Here is a 21,729-nt window from a genome sequence, read left to right on the forward strand (position 1 = left end):
TCATAATCAGACAATTCAAAAGCCTATTTCTACCGAGGGCACATTTGTGTGCCACAAGAGGAGTTTATGCGGAAACGCACGAGCCCCTATGCATTTAGGGACCCCCACCACCTTCAGTTGAAACACGAGATTCTATTCAAGCAAGAAAAGAGACCTGTTTTTTCAACAGCAGCAAGCTCGCCCCGCTTTTCAGCATAAATAAAGTCCGATAGTCAGAGGGGTTGGGGTCAGACTTTATTTCCGTAAAGAGAGTCTCCACGCGTTACCATGCATGGAGCCTCTTTCTTTGGCAAACAAACGTGCCAAGTGAAACATATAGATCACACTGCTAAGGTTGTTCTCATGAAAACAACAAATTTTTTTTTTAAGAAAAGGTGCGTTTCTAGGTAATGGCAACAATAGCCAATAAAATCCTTTTATATATATATATATATATATATATATATATATATATATATATATATATATATATATATATGAGAGCAATGGTGGACGACTTATAACTGTTGAACGGGCGGATGCATGGTCGTGACTGCATCTAAAAGCCTTTTTTTTGAGCATTTTTTTGTGTGTTGCTGATTGCACATGATCAGTGACACTCCTTTGTCTGACTTGGGTGTCTATTGGTAGGCTCTCTATATACATATATAAAGAGAGAGAAAAAGAGAAAAATAAGTATGTGCTAAAGGAAACATGTTAAATGGGTTTTTCTTATGTTTTTTTGCAGTTCTGACCCCATAAATGTATTGGGCATGGTCGATATACGAGGAATTCATACCTGGATCATGTGTTTTTTTTAGAAAAAATGATATTTGGAGCCTAAAAAATTTAGAAAGATTATAGATGGTTGATTTTTCAAACGTTATAAAAACCCACCCATGTGTCAAAATCGAACACTTCAAGAGCTGATCCTTATGAAATCAAATACATATATCACATCTATATGGTAAGAATTTAAAAAAAAAACATGAAAAACTCATTTAGCCTGTTCTATTTAGCACAGACCTATTACTCTCTCTCTCTCTCTCTCTCTCTCTATATATATATATATATATATATAGTTTTTTTATGTTTCTAAAAACAAATTTTTTTCTGCTTTTGGTTGTGTGACAAAAAGTGTCAGCATGATGTTCTAGTTGTTAGGCTGTCCATGTGGTCAAAGATATGATAACACCACTGGGTATGATGCCATGATTGTGAGTAGGGGTGTCCACGGGTCTGGTTTACCCGAACCAAACCCTATAGGGTTTGGGTATGGTGATAAATAATATGACCCGATTAAGACTTGAGTCCAAACATGAAGGTCCGATTAATACATGGATTCGGGTATAGTTTATGAAATTTTATACCAGACTCGGGCCTGACATGAGTTCTGATTAAGACCCCACAAATTTTCAATATAAAAATAATAAAAAATATTATTTTACCAGCTATAGTTTAATGACTAGATAATCTTGCCATTGAGAACATATCTTTAATAGCGACATCTAGATGTTGCCATTACAGATATATCTTTAACGACCAGATGTGTGAAGGGGGCAAGGCATTCAAGGATCGGTCCAGCTCGCCATTATTGATGAAGCAATAACATTGAGATTCATGGCCGTAGTAGAGTAGTAATGACATGATTTTTATGTCGTTGCTATTACCTATCAATTAGCGGGGACAAAACTCTCGCCATTATTGCTTAATCAATGCCGTCATTTTTTTTCTTGTCGTTAAAGAGTCGCCGCTACTGACCATCATCTTGTAGTGAAGGCCCAATTACAAGGCAAAGCTTGGTTTAATTTTCAATGTTATTCAACATTTTTTTAGTTTGCTTAAATGAAAAAAAAAGCATACTTAAACATTTATTTTTATATGAAATCTGCTACACATTCAGTTTTTGAAAATTTTATCTTTAAAACATGGGTTTTCTTTGAAAACATCCATCTTGATTTTAAATAAAACACTCTTAAAAATAATTATTAAGTTAAAACAAAATTGCAATTCATGTATTGGGTACTAAATCAAAGTTTCAAGCATGCTTTGCAATAAAAATGAGCTACATAAATTATTGTTTTTCTAATATGTACAAAATCATATTTGTAAATACTTTGAAAACAAGGAGCTATAAAAATTTTAGTTTCTAAAATAGTTACAGAGAACTAGTTTGTGAACACCTTATGTAGTAGCAAATGATATAGATTTGCATATACACACTTTTTAATAGCTACAAAAGCATATAATTGTCCTTAAACCATAATTTGAGCACAAACTTGAGAAAAACATACAATTAAATTAAAAATCCATTAAAAACATGAGTACATATCACAAAGTACAATAGTACTGGTCTAATCAACCAATGCACAATGGCTTCAGGCTGATTACATCAAAACATAAGCCAAACAATTAAAAAATCACATATAATCCATTATACTCATTATATAATCTACTAAGGAATTAACTCTTCTGAGCACAAGAGTCGACTCTAAGCTAAACAGAATATAAACAATGCCCAAGAGTTGACTCTTCTAGTTTAGGAATCGACCCTTGGGCTAAACTATACTTAAAAAGCATGTTTGAGTCAACTCACTCACTAAAAAAGTTAACTCACAACCCAATGAATCGACTCACCCAAACCAATGAGTCAACTCTTTCACAACAATGAATTGACTCACCCCCAAAAGAGTCCTCACAACCTCTCTACAACAGCGTACAAAGTATAAGTTGTAGGTGTCACGCCCCAAAACCCTTGACCTGAGATTTTCACGTAAAAATTTGAAATTTTTTGTTTTAAATTCTCTAGCAGTGGAAAACAGAGTTTTTGAACTTGACATTAGGGTCAGACAACTTCGACAGGTGACAGATGGAGGAAAACACTTTTCAGGGAACATAGCACATTCAAAATTTTCATAACAAAATTTGCATATTAATTTATATATCAGAGTTTCAAAATGAATTTACAACTTTAAGATTTAAAAATAAGACAACAATATCCTAAGCTAGCCCCGGGATCCTGGAAGTTATTGGTTCTGAATGTTGCTCTTGCCTCATGTTCATTGCTCACCTGGAATTTTATAATAATAAGGTCCAACTTGTGACAACTTGGTAGGTATTTTATCAATTGCAGATATACAACATAATATTTAATATATACAATATTGTGTTCATAAATCTAGAGAGTCTAGTTTATGTTATAACAGATGTGATGTAGTGTGTTTTTTATGACCTTATGTTTCAATATTTAATTTTTACTTAGGTACGTACATGAAAAACTTTGAGTTAGTTGAGACCATATGAGGGTTTATTATACTATGTGTTTTACTGGCTTTGTAACTTTGTACGAGCAGTTCAATAATCAAAAGAGAAGTCCACCCTAGGTAATAAACAAGGATGCACCTTAACATTTTACAGAAGTATGAAAACTACTCACCTAGCATATATATGGTAGAACCTATCCTGTATCTTAGATGACCAAAGATGTCGGGTCATTACCACTTGAGGGGCATATTAACAACATGCATTGGACTGTGTACATCCATTTCTCTCCAAGGTATGCCTAGATCTGAATGAAAAACATAATTTTTTTCTTTTTTAGTAAGTTTTATTATTGTATCAGCCTCTTATGGGCATTCCAAGGCATTGATGGCTTGTATACCCCAATTGGGTAGCTAATGTTTTATGACACAATTATATATTTTCTCCCATTGGCCTTTTAGCACAAATAAGCATTTTGCTGGTGAAAGCAAATCCCTTTGCTTATATGAGCAAGTGTGTGTAAGCATAGATTATTTTATCTTTCAGTGTTGCTCTGGCGCTTTTGGCCTTTCTGAGCAATTCACTTGTATCAACTATTATATTTTTCATGTATTACAAGAATTTAGGTTTAATCTCAATGGTTCCTTGAACCCTGGCTCTATTTTTGAAGCAAAAAATATGCTTATTAATGGAGGTTGGTTCCCTGAATCCCTTGCTAGCATGCTTTTAGGCATGTCGTTGACAATGTAGTTTTTATAGGGTCCGAGTATGGTTTCTCTTATAGTAGACTTGATTAGAACCAGGTATGGACCGGATACCATATCCAAAAATCCAGCCCAAGTCTGGTTTTACTTGTGTCCGAACCAAACCCGACCCGTTGAAATCCCTACTTATGAGTCGACTAAAACCCATGTTGGTAACATTTTGAAAACAATGTTATTTTTATTGTGATATTTTTAAAAACTATTATTATTTAAAAAGACAGTCTTACCAAAGTATCAGGTATTCTAGAGATCGTATTTTTATACCAACTCTAGCACAATAATGACACCTTTTATATCTTTTATGTTTTTTCAATGTTTTTATAGGTTAACTTATATATATATATATATATATATATATATATATATTAAAATTTTTAAATTCTTTTATATGTTTTCCAGAGATTTTCTTAGAAAACAAAATCCTTTTAAATTTATTGCTTGATTTTCCTCGCTGAAAATTCCCAAAGACCAGATTTGTGGCATCAAGTAAAAGAAAGTGCCCCAAAGGGGGTTGGCGTAGTGGGGTGTGGCCTTGCAGGCTGCTAGAGAGGCAGTCAAGGTTCGATTCACATGGGTGTCTCTTTTCTACGCAATCCAACGCCTATTATAGGCCCCAAAAGCAGGGGTCCTAAAGTCAGAGTTTTACACTGCCAACACAATGATCATAGGTATGGCAGGCTGAGCCAGTGCGATGAGGTCTTCATGCCGTCTAGGGTTTCTTCGGGTTATAAATCCAAAAAAAAGAAGTAAAAGCAAGCCACTTCAGTAAGCTGCTTTTAAGTCACACAAAACCAGTTGACATTTGAGAATTATGCAAAATGAAATAAGGATTAAGATACGTTAACCATCTACACAGCAAGTTTTTTTTTTTTTTGGAGGCAAGTTAGGATTAGGCTGACCCGTACCAGAACAACAGCAGCCCCATGTGGTAGAGAGATTCAATCCTGGGCCTTCATCTTGACAGGGCACCCCCGCTTATCACATGGAATACCACCTCAGTGGTGCCCAGCAGGATTTTATTATGAGGCCACATTTAACTATGAAGTGGTTCTTTTTGGCTAAAGTGCAGCCATATGGTGAACAGGGAGCACCCTCCCAGGTCGATCGAGTGGTGACCCCTTTGTCCCAGGTTCGAGTCTCACCGAGTGTGCCAGTGTCTTTAATTGGTGGGCTCTCTAAGGGCTTGGGTCTCAGAAACCTCACCTGAGATTTACATCTCGGGAGGGGAGGAAGGGAAGGGGGAGGCATTGACCCGGTTCTTGGTGAGGGATCCTTGTCATAAAAAAAAAAGATGAACAGGAAAGTTATACCTGAATTTAGCTTTGATTCAAGTTTATATGGATTTGGATGACTAATAAAATTAAATTGAGATCTACAGGAGGGTAGTACATCCCAAGCTGTAACCTGTTTCTGCTTATGATTGATTGCGTTTTATATATTTATTATTATATTATATATGTAATATATACATATATATTATCAAGCTTAAAAATTATTTAATAATAACTTTTTAAAGAAAACAAGTCACCTCATGATTGGCTCGTAACGAGCTCAGGCTCAGCTCGTGAGCCGAGCAGGGGTGTAAGAACAGGATTTTCCCTTAGCCAAAAAGAAAAAGGAAAAACGGCTGGTTTCACATCCCATGGGCGACCACAGACAAGAGCCTAAATTTCAATCCAATGACGTCAGACTGTTATATCTAAAAATTCTAGTTTGTTTGTTTTTTTCGGATATTAGGAAAAATAAAGTGAGGGCACCAAGTCTTTTTCCAAGTACACCAAGGAATTCCAAAGGAGGGAGACTTTCACTTAAAATCCCACAGTATGCCTGTTATTCCACAAGGGGTTTCATTTTTCTAAGAGAATCTTGGGACCCAAATTTTCATTGGTACAGTCAAATCCAATCCAATTGTCAAGCTAATCTCATGGTTAAGATCCATATAAACTATCATTTTGACCTTTCATTGAAAAAAAAAAAGGTATTATTTTGCCTATTTAATAACTTAATAGCAGCTTAACAATTTTATTGTACATGAGTCATGGTTATCCTGAATTATCCCCCAACTGAGGATCTCTATTTGGCAAATCCCAGTGAAAAGTAAGGTTCTGAAATGCGTTTCAGGATAAAAAAAAGAGAGAGGACTTATTGAAATATCATAAAAAAGAAGGTGGGTCACCAATCCAATTATGGGCAATGTCATAATCAATACCATGACAACCACTTACATGCCAGCATTCCATGTGCCCACAACACCTGAAATACTAGGTGCTTTTTCTTTTTCTATTTTTTTGACAGGAAATGCTGTTGTTTTGCACAGCCACAACAACGACCGTAAGTACGACAGGTAAAACCAGCGCGTCTAGGTCTCTGATCTTGAGGGTGATTTTTTAATGTAAATATAAAGAAAATTGTTGGGGAGTTAGGCATGATCACTACTTGTATTAGTATATTCAAAATTCAAGATTATAAACAAGATTTACAAGTACAGATCTCCAAAAAGGAGAGTGAAAGTATGCCAATGGGGTGGCTTATCCTTCCATGACCTGTTGGTTTCTTTACAAGGAATGTGGTGTAAGGTGCATGCCAGATCATTGGTCACTTTGGGACGTACATGAATCTGGCAACTATCGATCAAAAGATAGCAGTTAAAGGATAAGGACAGGGGGGAGTTAAGAGCTGAGAGCCGGGCCCCTCTAGGCCCTGTTCATGTGGTTCTTCCTATTGGATTCAATTATCATACAAGTGTTTTGCTTGAATCTGATCAAGGACTTGGGTCCCAACAAGTCCATCCTCTGTCGGGGATGTGAGCAACTCCAAACACCCAACCAGCACATATGATCTGTCCAAGAGAGAATCAAACACAGATACAACCTATGTTCAATTTTAACCCATCCAACCGGAGGCCTTCCCCAGCATTCTAGTTCCCGCCACGCCCCTGCAACCGGGTGTGTTGACTACTTCAGAACTCCAAGAACATGCAGACTAACAGTTTGAGTGCACTCATCCTGGATAGCCTTGGGCTGTCATCCTCTTCTCTCCAAGTGGGATGATCTTGCTTGAGGATGTAACATATGCCACCTGCTTACATATGAAGGGTTGCTTTCCCCATCTCAAAATTTCAGATTCCAAAGACTGACGATAACCTGTTTCCTGTCAAAGATCTGCACCATCCGAACCCAGATCGAAAGGAAGCCTGTTTACACTAGAACCCTGAAAAAGACTTGAAAGAAGCTTAATAATCAAGGTACCCAGGGTTTCAAACTTGCACGCAAAGTGTGATTTTGTGTAACCTTTTGTTTGTTGGTCCAAGCCATGAGTAGACTTAAGAAGGGATGGACAGGGGATCCTCTTCTGTGAGGATGATTTTCAAGATGAGTCTAGGTTGGATGTCCGAACCATGCATGGGGTAGAAACTAGGTTACAAAAAGCTCAGAGGATCCGGATCCAAGAGCTTGAGGCTAATATGGAGGGTCCTAGAGAGGGAGAAATGAACCTAATCATTCACAATTCAGGCTATGAATATCCTGAGAAAAAAAATCATATGTGAGTGAGGATTCCTCCAATAATGAAGAGGAAGAAGAGAAAATTCATGAGAAAAATAAATCGTGGAAGAAAAATCAAAGGAAAAAGATAGAAAATTGAGGAAATTTTCCAAAAAGAAAGAGAAATATTTAAAAGAAGAGGATTCTTCCAGTGAGGAAGAGGAGGAGGCTCCTAAGAAATTGAAATCCTATAAAAGGGAGATGGAGAAAACAAAGAAAAAAGATAAGAAATCCAAAAAAAGTTATAAGAAAAGATATTCATCCGAGGATAAAAAAATCATCAAGTGATAGTAAGAAATCAAATATTTCTTTTCTCAATTGTGGATCTTTAGGTACCTATAATCTTTGACCAAACCAAATGCTATCATCTTCTTCTAAATGTAACGCTGATCTGGTTGACAAGCTGCTATCATTTTGAAAAAACTTGGGTCATCTTTCTATTCACTAATGATTCGATCAACAAGATCTGTTCGGATAGCCATACTCGATATTTCGATCTTTCCAGAATCGGAGTCAAATGGCTTTCAGACAATAAAATCTCCCAAGAGCCTCCACTGATAACTTATAAAACAAGATAGGTTTCCAGCCTTTTTGCTCAAGGCATCTGCCACAACATTAGCTTTTCTCGGGTGGTAAGATATCAAAAAATCATAATCTTTCAAAAATTTCAACCACCTTAGTTGCCTTATATTCAAGTCCTTCTGAGAGAAAATATACTTTAAACTCTTGTAATTAGAAAATACCTCAAATTGTTCCCTATACAGATAGTGTCCCAATATTTTAAAGGTGAATACTAATGCAACTAATTTTAGATCATGGGTAGGGTAATTTCACTTGTGTACCTTCAACTGAAGAGATGCGTACATGATTACCTTACAATGTTGTATTAAAATATATCCTAAGCCTATTCGAGAGGCATCATTATATGTGACAAATCCTCTATGGCCTGATAGAAGTGTTAGCACTAGGACTGAAGTCAGTTTTTTCTTTAACTCTTAACAACTTTCTTTGTATTGTTGCGTCCACTCAAATTTGATTCATTTACGAAGCAACATAGTTATAGGAGTTTCTATCTTAGAGAAATTCTGTATAAACCTTCGGTAGTATCCGGTAAGTATTAAAAAACTATGAATATCTGAGACATTCTTAGGTTGCTTCCATTCCATAATTGCTTCTATCTTGGTGGGATCTACATGTACTCCATCATTTGGATCACGTGCCCCAAGAACATAACTTATTCCAGCCATAATTCACATTTAAAAAATTTTGTATACAACTTATACTTCCTAAGTGTTTCTAATACAATCTGTAGATGCTCTTGATGATCTTCTTCGCTTTCTGAGTAAATTAAAATATTATCAATAAATAGTATAACAAATAAATCCAGGAATGACCAAAATATCTTGTTCATTAAATCCATAAATGCTACGAGAGCATTGGTTAGTTCAAAAGGCATCACCAAAAATTCATAATGGCCATAACACGTTCTGAATGCAGTTTTCTGCATATCAGATTCCCTAATCTTCAATTGATGATAGCCGGATCAGAGATCTATTCGAGAAGACCTTTGCATTCCGAAGCTGATTAAATAAATCGTCATTAAGGGAAAGAGGGTACTTATTTTTACTAGTCACTTGATTCAACATACGATAGTTGATGCGTAATCGCATTGATTTATTATTCTTTTTGACAAAGAGTACATGTGATCCCCACAACGATTCACTAGGTCAGATAAAACCTTTATCCATAAGATCCTGAAGTATATTTTTCAGTTCTTCTAACTCCGCGGGTGCCATCCGATAAGGGGCCTTAGAGATTAGAGTTGTACCGGACACCAATTATATGGTGAAGTCAATTTTTTGCAAAGGAGCAATCCAGGTAGATTATCAGGGAATACATTCTCAAATTCTTTCACTACCATTACCTCTCCTATCGGTTTTGTGTCGGGTTTTATGAAGGAGACACTAGCCAAAAAGGCCCTACACCCCTTCTCAACGTAACATTGAGCCTTTAGTGCCGAAATTATCCTTCCCTGCTTTTCTAACCTACCAGCCTTGTAATCCGTGATGGGTTTGTTGGGACATGTAAAACATATCCATCTCTCATGACAATCCATACAAGCATAGTGCTCATATAGACAGTCCATTCCCAAAATCACATCATACCCAATCATGTCCAACATAATTAGATTGGCAAAAAAGTTCTTCTTTGCAACAAGGACTTCTATCTCGGGTAAATAGTTTTGAGCAATTCTGCTTGATGGTGTGATAACTTCCAATGTGTATCCCATAGCTACCAGTGACAAGTTGAATAAACTAGAAAATCATGTAGCAATAAAAGAATGTATCACACCCGTATCGAATAACACTTTAGCATCACACTTGACAATAAAAGTGGTACATTCATTGAGATCCGCATCTTCCTTCAGCTCTTCTGCAATGGTCGCGTAGACATGACCTGTAGCTTTCTTTTGTCTCTGCTGGGATTGTTGTTGTCCTTTAGGTGTTGTATATTGGTCAACCTCTTGGGACAATCCTTTATAAAGTGCCCCATATCACCACAGTGTAGACACACTCCGGTGTCCTAGTATCACTGACCTTTGTGGATCCTCTTACACTTTGGGCAAACATCTGCTTGTGGCGACTGTTGGGTATTACCTCCTTGTTGACCACGTGCCCTCTTAACTGGTGATCCTCTATTTTGGCCTACAGAGAAATTTTGAAGCCTCTTCCCTTTATCACCACCCTTCTGAAACCTACTGGTTTGAACTTTCTTAGAGGACTCCTAGTCTTCCTATAATATCGTAGCCATCTTGATGGCCTGGTTAAGATTTCATGACCGGCTAGTGAGGACTATAGTCCTCAACCAATCTTGATGATTGTATTTTTTGGTGAGAGCTTCATCGGTGGTATATGTGTGTTGGCAATACTTCTCCAAATATTGAAACTTAATTGTATATTTTGCCACCTTTGTGCCACCTTGCTTGAGATCCAAAAATTCTTGCATCTTACGATCTTGAGCATATTGAGAAAAATAGGTATCGAAGAAAACCTCAAAAAATTGTTCCCAGGTGATCACTTGTAACTCCTCTGATGTATATCACATCTTTTGTATGATTTTTCACCAACTTTTGGCATCCTCGTTCAGGCGGTAAGTGCCAAAGGTGACCTTTTTGTCCTTGAGAACCTCCAGTATCTTAAAAAATTCTCCTACTGAACATAAATACTATTCTGCAGCATCAGGGTCATCTTTTTCCGTGAAGGATGAGGGATCCATCTCCATAAAGCGCCTATAGCTTGACCCTTGGTTCCCTCCATTATGATTGTTACCATTACCATTGCCCCTGTTATCGGCAAGGTTCTGGCATGTTCGAGTTAACGTGTTGAGAGATCCTAGTAAGAAGTTTCTTTGTGCAGCCCAACTTTGAGGTTGTCGATTGACCATCTAATAAAGGAATTTTTAGTAAGTTCTATGCCTTTGTGACATTCCTATAATATCTTCTAGGTTCCTAGTTGCACCACGTCAACTATTATCTGTATCAAACATCACAAGCACAACAATTAACAAAATAAAAATTTATTGGTGGACGTGTCGAGAGACAACCTTCTGATACCAAGTTATAACACCCCAAGATTTTTAACCCAAAAAATTTATTTATTTTTTCATCAGCAGAAACATTTTTCACCTTCTTGGATAAAAAACCTTGGGTGAGTTACAGATCAGTCAATCACACTAGTACTAGATTTTTATAAAAAAGAACATATCAATTTAAACTTTCATTGTCGCATATAGAGTATTGTTCAATAGGAAAATAAACAATACTAAAGTTCATAAAAAAATAACATAAGTTCCAAAAATTCAGTCTCAAGGAAAAGAAAGGGTTTGGCTTTCTGACTCTGCTTCAGCTCTTCGTTATCATCCTGGTAGATCATTCAGTGCTTATAATTGTGTAGGGGGTCAATAACTACACCCCCGTAGGAATACAATGACAAAGTACATGTGCATAGAAGCAAGCATACATGAAACATCATTTTTCTCACACAAGCAAATATCATGACATTGATAAATTATAGAACCACTGAAAAACTAAATTCAACACTTATGCATGATCATCCATCTATGACATGAGTGACTTATAATTCTTTCATTTAGGTGATCTTTCTTAAATGATACATGATATGATTTGACTAAATGCATAATATGCTTTTCTTTTTCTTGTCAACAATCTTTGTGTGTACGATACAAACAATATCCAAATCAAAAACATGACCAAGGAGTACATTCAAACAATTTGTATCTTATTACCTTGGCCTTGCACATCCTTTCTGGCCCTAGGTGAGGAATGCAACTTATCGAGAGAAATCCCAACACACTCAACCTGATATATTAGTCCTTCCTTCAACTAAAGCTTTATTCACTACCACCCTGCGTCACCAGTGGTAGCTATCCCCTATCTCTATGGCTGGGGAAGCAACCCGTAGTGCTTTACAATACCCTACCGGCTTACTCTCTCATTGTAAGCAATATGAGAATTAATATTTTCTTTCTTAATTAGTTAATCCTCGTGACATACGTACTTAAACATTATTTGAAACCTTTAATGGCCTCCACAAGACACAAGTATATATGATTTTCATTTGACTTATCATAAAGTCGTTGTCCACCACTTTGGCGTGCAAACAATACAATTCAACTTCATATGTCTTGAGCACATATGACATTTCTCACTGTCATGTGAGTCACAATTTCAATATCATGCCCAAAGTGTCTCAGAACAATGCATTAACATATACTTTCTTTGCATTTATCAATTAACATGCATGTATCTCATATTTTCATTATGTTGCATTTAGCACTATATACAATTCACATCTGTCATGCATTGATCACACATTTGGCTATCACGCAATATGCATCACAAGTTACCTTTTCTTATTCGAACAACCGCACCATTCCATAAGGCGCAATATTTGGGCCATGTTCATCAAATAGTAAGTATGATATGTTTTGACAATTCATGCAAGTTATGTTCAAAATGCACATCATATAAAAGAAGTGAAGTTGTAACATAATCATTAACTTCACTTAATGAAAAATTGCAGACTTAAAACACATAAGCAAGACTAATGTTGCTGATTTTCATTAGAACTTATAACATATACAAAACAAAAACTAAACCTTGATTAGTTTTTGAGCCGAAATAGCCTACTCGATTAACACATCATATAGGGTCTAAATTACCAAATGTTATCATAACATTTTTCATAAATGTATACTTTAAAACCACAGATTTTAATCTTGACATTATAACACAGGTATTGTTTTTTGCAATAAACCAAATTTTAATCATAGGTTAATAGGTAGTTGCATATATCATTAATAATATATATAAATATATATATTCATAAAATACATTGACCTAAATCGCTGATTGCAATTAAACCTTAGAATCCAAATCTCATTTTACAAGAACTCAAATTTTTAACCACCAATCACGAATTGCATCTATGTGGCATTTTTTTTCTATTTCTTTATAAGCCCGATTCAAGAACAAATTATGTTAAAAATGATCACGTGTTACACATTTTCTGTGTGACCAAACCAACACATCGACTGTACTGTTTTAGAAAAATGTAGTTCTTACAAAATATATCGCTAATCCAAATAACAAAAAAAAATGTCTTACACTCATTGAGAAACAAATAAAGAAAAACCTCTTTCTTTTTTTTCGCATTCCCATAGACGTCCAGAAAACACATACAATTTCTTTAACCAAACAACCTATGCTTAAACGCATATACCGAATCCAATTGCCTGCATATTCCACTAAATAACGACATCACATGTCATTGTAAAGAAAACACCCATTTAAACTTTTTATTTCAAACAATAACATGTGCCGGTCAAAATGAAAATTTCAGTAACTTACAACATGGGAAAATCGACAAACACCAATTAAACTTTTTATGTCAAACAATAACATGGCAGATCAAAAACAAAAATTCCAGTAATTCACAACATGGACAAAAATCAACAAGCACCAATAATTTTTTTTTCTTATGTCAAACAATAACATGGCTGATCAAAATACAGATTTCAGTAATTTACAACATGGGAAAAATCTATACTCATAGAGCCTAAAACTATAGGCACATGCCAAGTCAGTGTACCTACCTCAAACGAGAAACTTTGAATCGATGTAGCATCGGTTGGACTATAGTAGTCGGTCGTGAATTCCGCTAACTACTACCACACACTACTACCCAGCTAAAAAAGAGTAGAGAGATATATAGGAAAAAGTATGGAGAATAAGAGTTCACGTGTCTTTATATAGAGAGGGAGGGGATGAGAGTTACAAGATGATTAAGTGGGGGATGATCATGGTGTAACTTTTAGGGGTTTCATTTTGCCATCCAAGAGTCATCTACTCATATTAGTGGGGAGGGAGTTAGGCTAAGATGCGGGTCACTATAAAAGGTTTAATGAGAGAGAGAAGTGGGCAGTGGTTAAAGAATCAAGAGTCTTTATATGTATATATATATATTCTAACTCACTTGAATTAACTAATGTAACTCCCCCATTCACGTGAATGGGAGAGTGGGTTCAGCCCACTACTTTCTCTTAAGTGTAACCTCTACTCATAAAGAAAAAAATGTGTATATGATTGTTTATCTTAAGTATTTAATATTTTATTATTTTATTAACATTTTTTTTTCTTCTTGGTTCAAGTGGGGTCCACTAGAGAGGATGTCCCCCTCTTTAATATCTTAACTCTTCCATATACTTTATTAATATATATATATATATATCTAAGTATATACTATGTAAATATTTCATAAATGAGTTTCCATTTTGCAGTTATATATGTATTAAATTTTATATCTACTACTTCACCTTATTTTATGTCAATAAATTCTGGATCCATATTGGACCGAGTCTTATGTGCATCGATCCACACTCATTTCTAAAACTATTTTGGATTTTGGATCTTGGGATCCAGATCCAATTTGGATCCTCTTAAGATCTAGATCCAATTACCAAAATTTGACCCATATATATATATATATATATATATATATATCCTAAAATTTCAGATTGGTCAATGAACTAGATCTAGGTACTCGATATGTTTCCCATAGATAATGAATTTCAGATATTTTTTGTATCAGACCAAGATCCAAATCCAAGTAGGTTTTAATCCATAAAATTAAATTTTTTGATTTTAAATTTCTTACAAACCTTTAGTTTATATTAACTTTTCAATAATTATTTTTAAAGTCACCAGTTTATTTACCTAAAATTTTCTCAAAAATTTACGGGTCTTATATTTTAGGTCTTTTTTATTTTTTACCACTTTTGACCTGTAAACTAGCATTCTTAATCATTTTCAAACAAAAGTAGAGATTTCTAACTTTTCAATTAATCAAAAACTACGTCGATATGATATCATAGTGAAAAGTTATAGCCAACACATTTTTTGGTTTAAAAATGTCCTGTTTAGAAAGTAGGGCCCACTTTTAAGAGCATTTTTGACATTTGCCAAGCCCAAATCCAATCCATTTACAAGATCGAAACCAGCCAAAGAGACTAAAGTTGATTTGATTTGCTCTAGTCTCAATGATTGTCGCCAAATTCTTGGATCGAATCATGATCCAGATTCAAACTTGGTTTAGATCCAACCTGACCAGAAGTGATCAATGCCAGTCTGTAAGACTATAGCCAATCAAGTGGCTACAGTCTATTGAACTAACGCTGATCCAGATCAGAATTATAGTTGATCCCGATCAGTGCCAGTTCTCCTATCTAGCATCAATTTTGGGTGGGATTTCAATAGAAAACCTATAAATATCTCCTTTGGCACTTCATTTATCACATCTTGAACTCTCCAAAACATCTTTACTTGAGTGTGTATTCTCTAAGGGAGAATTGGGAGTGCCTACCTTTCTCTTTCCTTTCCATTGCTTCGGAGAGCAACCCCTCAAAGTAATTTTTTCTATCATTTTCTATAAAATAAATTGCTTTCCTAGGTAGCGAGCTTTCTAGCCTTGCCTTCCTACTTAGGTTGGCCTCCAAGCCCAAGTGTACTAGGGAGAGTGTCAGGCACTCTCTATTATAAGATAAATCTCATACTTGGGGTTTTCTCACGCTTTCATGAGAAAATACTAAGTAACTACTTTAGTATAGGTTAGGAATTTACTTTACTAGCTTAGTAGAGTAGCTTTTTCTACGAGGAGTGCCCATTCCTAGTAGGAAACCCTAGTCAAGGTAGGGATACTATGCCATAATCTCAACTTAGTCATAGTGAAGAGACTCTGCCGACATCATGAGCCAGGCTAGGGCTTCGACAAGCCCGAGTAAGTTCTCTAACATCTCTCTTTTTCTTTTTTAGTTAAATTTCTAGTATTTGCATTTACTAATTGTCAATTCCTCTTTCTTATCCATCTCTGAGTCTTGGTGGGTCCCACCACCAAGACTCCCTCTATCTTTTTTTTTCATAGGTGTTGTTGAAACTTTGCCGAAAAGCTGAAAAAAATGATTCTCAAGAAAAATCTCAATATCCCTTGGCACTTGGAGAGGAACGGTCAAATTTCGTATCAATGGGGTTCCCATATTTTTTGAAATTGGAGGTGAGTTTTTTATTTTAAGTCTTTTGTAAAATCTTTTAAGAATCAATAAAATATTTTTCTTGTGGATTTTTACTTCTATGGTAACCAATTCGTTTTATGAAATATACTAGTAGGGATTCGCCTAACCCAAGCTTACCTATAAAAAAAGAAAAAAAGAAAAAGAAAAAAACTTGGGACCCAAGGATCTCTTAATTGATTGTTTATGTGCCGTAGTCAAAATTTTCACACGATATTCATCAATTTCAGATATGCATGGAATTCGATAGGAAAAAAATTCAAAACCATCTTATTATAACTGGATATGGCTTTGGCTTAGGTTGCTAACTAAACTGAATTGGCTTCGCTAAGATAACAGATAAAATGACATCTTGAGAATTATGACATAAAATTCGACCAAAGAGATTCATTCAAAATTTCCATATCTGAATCGTTGACAACACTGTCCAACTCAAGGGTGCATTTCCCTCCTTAGAAAGCATGCAGAGCCAATATGTTTTCTCGCATGAGCAAACTTGATGTCACATGTCTCCTGTAGGATGGAACTGGAAGTAGGGATGCCAGTGGATCGGGGTGAGGGTGGGAGACAATGTCCCCACTCCTGCTCCATCTCAAAATTCTGCCCTTCATCACTGCCTCCATCCCTGCACATGTTTTGATTTTAACCTCCATCCCTGGCTCCATCCTCGATTTATATCCTCCATCCTCTGTCCAAATTGGTCAAAGCAGGGCAGAGCTGCATTTTTCCTTGGTCCACTGTCATCCCTAAAGAGTATTTTAGTATTTTACTAATGAAGATCAAAGATGTGATATAAAGCCCATGATTTTTTGAGGAATTTTCATAAATTTTCATAAATATTCTTATAAATAAAAAATGGATGATAATAATATGTGTTATAAAAATAGACTAGGTCTTAGATTAGGACCTAACGAAAAAAAATACTCAAAATGACAATGGGTCCTATCGACCCTAGTGGAAATCATTTTCAAAAGTCATTTTTGAGAAAATGACATTATAGAAAAGAACTTAAATAATTTAGATAAATTGGTGTTTAAAAGAATTTCATATGCATTTTAAAATAATTTGGTTTATATTTAGAGCCATTTCATTTAAACTTAAAATATAGTTTTGAAAATTTTGAAATCTAAAATACTAAATAAAACCAAATTATCAAATAAAAAAAATAGAATGAAAATTTGAATTTAACCACAATGCATAAAATGGTAGAGATCCATAGGTGGGCCGTCCCATCCTATCTGGCACCTCTTTGCTTAGTTAAGAAAAAAAAGTAATATAAAGATTTATATCAAAAGCTTTTAAAATAGTTACTAAAAAGCAAAACATAGAGGAAGTCAAAACTTGCTATATAGCAATGAGGGGAAACCTCCCAAGGTGGGAAAGAAAAAAATGAGAATAAGAAAAGTTTGAAAGAAGGAAAGAAGAATATATATATATATATATATATATAATAATAATAATAATAATAATAATAATAACTTGACTAAGTCAAACTTGCTTACCAAGCAAGTAAGCCTGACCATGTGAATTATAGAAAGGTTAGCCCCCATATGGGGGTGTCGACCAGCCTAAGGGAGTATATAATATAATATATACACTACATATAATACATAATATAGTACTAACCTACATCACTAGATAGAAAAAAAATAAAATACAAGGCAAAAAAAAACTTAAAAAATTAGAAAAAAGGAAAGTTAGAAGAAGATTACATCAAGGGCTAAGATTGCCCAACCCCTTGATCTATACCCTATAAATAATAAAAAAGAGGAGGGGCTCACCACCACCACCCCCTTCTATTTGCCTCTCTTTAGATTTTTTTTTAGTTTTCTTTGTTCTCTCTCTACTCTCCTTCTTCCTCTTTTTTCTTCTTTCTTCATTATGTGCCACCTTTTTTTTTCTGCATAAGAACTTACGTTATGTTGTTGTATACTTTACCACGCTTTGGTTGCTTTGAACAACAAAACATTCTATTTTTGTAGATAGGTTTCAAAACTGTTATTACTATCAATTTCAGAAACCCTTTCTTGTGAAAGAATGTTCATTGAGGTTTTCATCTCAGAAACTTATCCTTTGCTTCTTTTATTTTTCCTATCTAAGTCATGTTAGTATTGTTGGATCTTTGGAAGGATCCAATGTGGCCACATGGTCTCACAACGGAATCCAATGAGTCACATGTAACGATGGACTCGTAACTCATGGAAAAACAAAAACGGATGGTACTATTAACATCCTATTAAACCCTGAGAAAACGGTTACCCAGGGGAGGGCTATTTATGCCCCAGCCCTTGCGCATTGCAGGGATAAGCGAGTGCACATCCCCCTGAAGGAGCTCGTTTACCAGATCCTCCTCTCTCTCTCTCTCTCTCTCTCTCTCTCTCTCTCTCTCTCTCTCTCTCTCTCTCGTTTCTCTACAGTTTCCTATGCTTTGCTCCTCTCACTACGCACACCCTGATCAGATAAATCCAACAGTAGTATCGGAGCAGGGTTACGGGTGTGCACCAAAGATTTGACGCTGATCGACGCCTATCGCGCGAAGGTCAGTATTTTTTTCTGTTCGTATCATAGTCGCCAAAAACTGCGACCGGTAAAGCCGTAACCGGCTTCCTAGGGTACAAATGAAAAAAAAACAGTGCTCAGGCAGAGGCCGCTCCGCTCTCTTTCAGGTGCTCATAGTGGGGAGGCAGCCAATCGCCAAATCGAAAGGTCTTGACCACCGATAGACTGTGTCGGAGGCCTCCTCAAGGGACTTCCTTTTTGGACTTGGGCACCAGGAACGTGGACAGGAACCCGAACGCTCCCACGATCACTCTGGCCTTCCCCGCCACTAGCAATATCCCATGGCATGTCGACTGTAGCCTCGCCGGAAATATCACAGCCGGTACCATGAACGTCTTCGCATTCGGACCGAAGTTGGAGAAGAAGCCGACGAAGGATGCTGTGAAGGGTAGTGGAGCTGCAACGGTGTTGGGCGTTGCTTCCGACGTCAGGGGCGGAGGAGAACCCTCCTTTCGTCGGGTGGTCACCTGTCTCCAACGGCCACTGCTGCCGGCGTCAGAGGAGGCGGTGGAGTCCCCTCCACTGATCAACCAAGCCCGTTGGTTGTGCAGAAGAGGGCCAGGCCGAGCCTACCAGTGGCGGGAAGAAAGAAGGCCTGCCAGAATAGAGGTAGTATTGGTGTCGAGAAGCTTCAGACTCTATAAAAAGAAAAGAAAGGAAAGGAAGAAAATCTGAAAAAAAGAAAAAGTAGAGAAAAAAAATGGAGAAGAAGATGGGTCGTACTTTTTTTTTAAAGAAAATTTCTTAAAATGGCCGTCTCCTTTTTCTAAAATTCATCTGGTTTAATTATTACCATATCCTGTTTGATAGTAAAATTATAGAATTATCCCTCTTACTTATGTTAATTCCTCTTGGGCCCTTCTATTTTTTTAGAACAATTGTTCTAGTTTCTGAAAATTTCATAAAAGGGTCTGCTCTCTGGTAAATAACCGAGACAAGGCTGAAAGTTTTATTTTTTCTTGAACATGTTTTTAATCTGTAGTTTGTCCCAAAATAAACTCCTGAACTTTCTAAAATTTTAAAAATATACCTGAACTTTTATGTTTAACTTAACTATCCTTTAACGGTCATTCTGAAACCCAGGCGGTTTGGTTGGGTGGAGAGGTCATCATGCAGATCTTGATGATAATAGCAAATATTCAAAAGAACTTTGAGGGCTGAAGAGGGGAAAGGTTTCATGTGAACGGCACTTGTACATGGGTTAGTCGATCCTAAGAGGTAGGAGAAGCACGTTGGTAGATCATAGAATATGTAAAAAACATCATACTATAAAATATAAAAAAAAATGCACATAACCATTTGAGAAATAAGTCATAGCATGTATTATTGAGGTGTATCCCTTGTGGTAAGTTGGGGTCCTGTGTCAAGCTAAAGGCCCAGGATCGAATCCCTTTGCCACATGAGGTGGTTGTTGTTTTGGTAGGAGTCCGCCTAACCCAAACTTGCCTTTCAAAAAAAAAATATAGCGCGTACTTGAATATGACGAAAAAATTCACATGATTATGTAAAAAATAACCCATATGTACGTGAAAACACATACTTAGATATTGATATAATTTAAGTAATTATTCAGCCCTTTCATTGATCATATGTGTTCTTAATGTATTCTTTTTCACATTGTATTGTATTATTTTCGATGTATAAAAGTAGTTTGATATATGCAGTTATAATAATTGAACAAATTATATTAGCAATTTGGATCATTTCTGGTTTTCTCTTTCGGTTTTCTATAATTCAGGAATATACACATATATCCTGAACCTCTTTTGATATAGGTAATGATCCGTCTATGAAATGGTTATTCCTTTCCTACGTATCATTGGGAAGGTAGACTTATAATATTATAGCTGTTGATTTATGACCTGCTTGGGCCCCTTGATTTTATTTATTTTTGGATATTTGTTTTACAGTCAAGGTTTTTTCTTGGAGATGTTGGGAACGGTACTGCAATGAAACTTGTAGTCAACATGATTATGGGAAGGTCAGACAACAATCTCAGACCAACTTCTGTCTCATTGTTTTAGTTCCATTTTCTGAAGCTTTTACATGTCTTTTGCCACCAGTTTGCATACAACATCAACTACGCCTTCATCCCAAAACAATTGGGGTCGGCGATATGAACCAACAAAGAAAATCATTCTGGGTCTTCCACATGAATCCTTCTCCTCCATTCATTTCTATCCAATGCCATGTCCTCGGTGAGGTTCAAAGCATTCATATCCTTTCCTATCACCTCCATCCATGTCTTCCTAGGCCTACCCCGACCTCTTTTAACTAATATATTTTCCCATTTCTCCATTCTTCTAACTGGAGCATCATTAGGCCTTTGTCGAATATGTCCAAACCACCGTAAACGATTCTCTCTCATCTTATTTTCAATGGGTGCAACGCCTACCTTCTTACGTATCTCCTCGTTCTGAATCTCATCTTTTATTGTATTTCCACACATCCACCAGTTTGCATGAGTTGGTAAAATCCCATCTTTTTTGTGCACGAATAGCTGGTGTTTGAAGTCGTTGCCACCTCTACCTTCCCAGCAAGGGGCTCTGCCCCTGCCCTTTGTGTCTTTCCTGGCAGCCAGAGGCAAGGCCCCTGTCACTATTGGGGTTCCGCCTTTTGCTCTGCCTCCCTCTTTCATTTTGGCTGGCAAGAGCGATGCCCCTGCCACTATTGGGGTTCCTTCAGAAGGGGCTTTGCCCCTGTCCCTCTTTTTTCCCTCGGCAGACAGGGGTTCGCCCCCTTGTCTCTGCCCTTCCCCCTCTTCGGATATGTCAGGCAAGGGCTTTGTCCTTGCCTCCTCATAGTTTGCTCAGGCAGGAGCCTTGCCCCTGCCATTTGAACCTTCTGTCAAGCAGGGCAATCGCCTTGCCTCTCATCCTCATCAGGCAGGAGCAGGCCGTGAGGCTAGTGTGACAGAATGTGGTTGCCAGTCGATTTGCCGACATGCTTCACAATATGAAGACTGCAGGAATAAAAGTAGT

This window comes from Nuphar pumila, chromosome 7 (genome assembly GCF_984573655.1).
Source record: "Nuphar pumila chromosome 7, dmNupPumi1.hap1.1, whole genome shotgun sequence".
Lineage (NCBI taxonomy): Eukaryota > Viridiplantae > Streptophyta > Magnoliopsida > Nymphaeales > Nymphaeaceae > Nuphar > Nuphar pumila.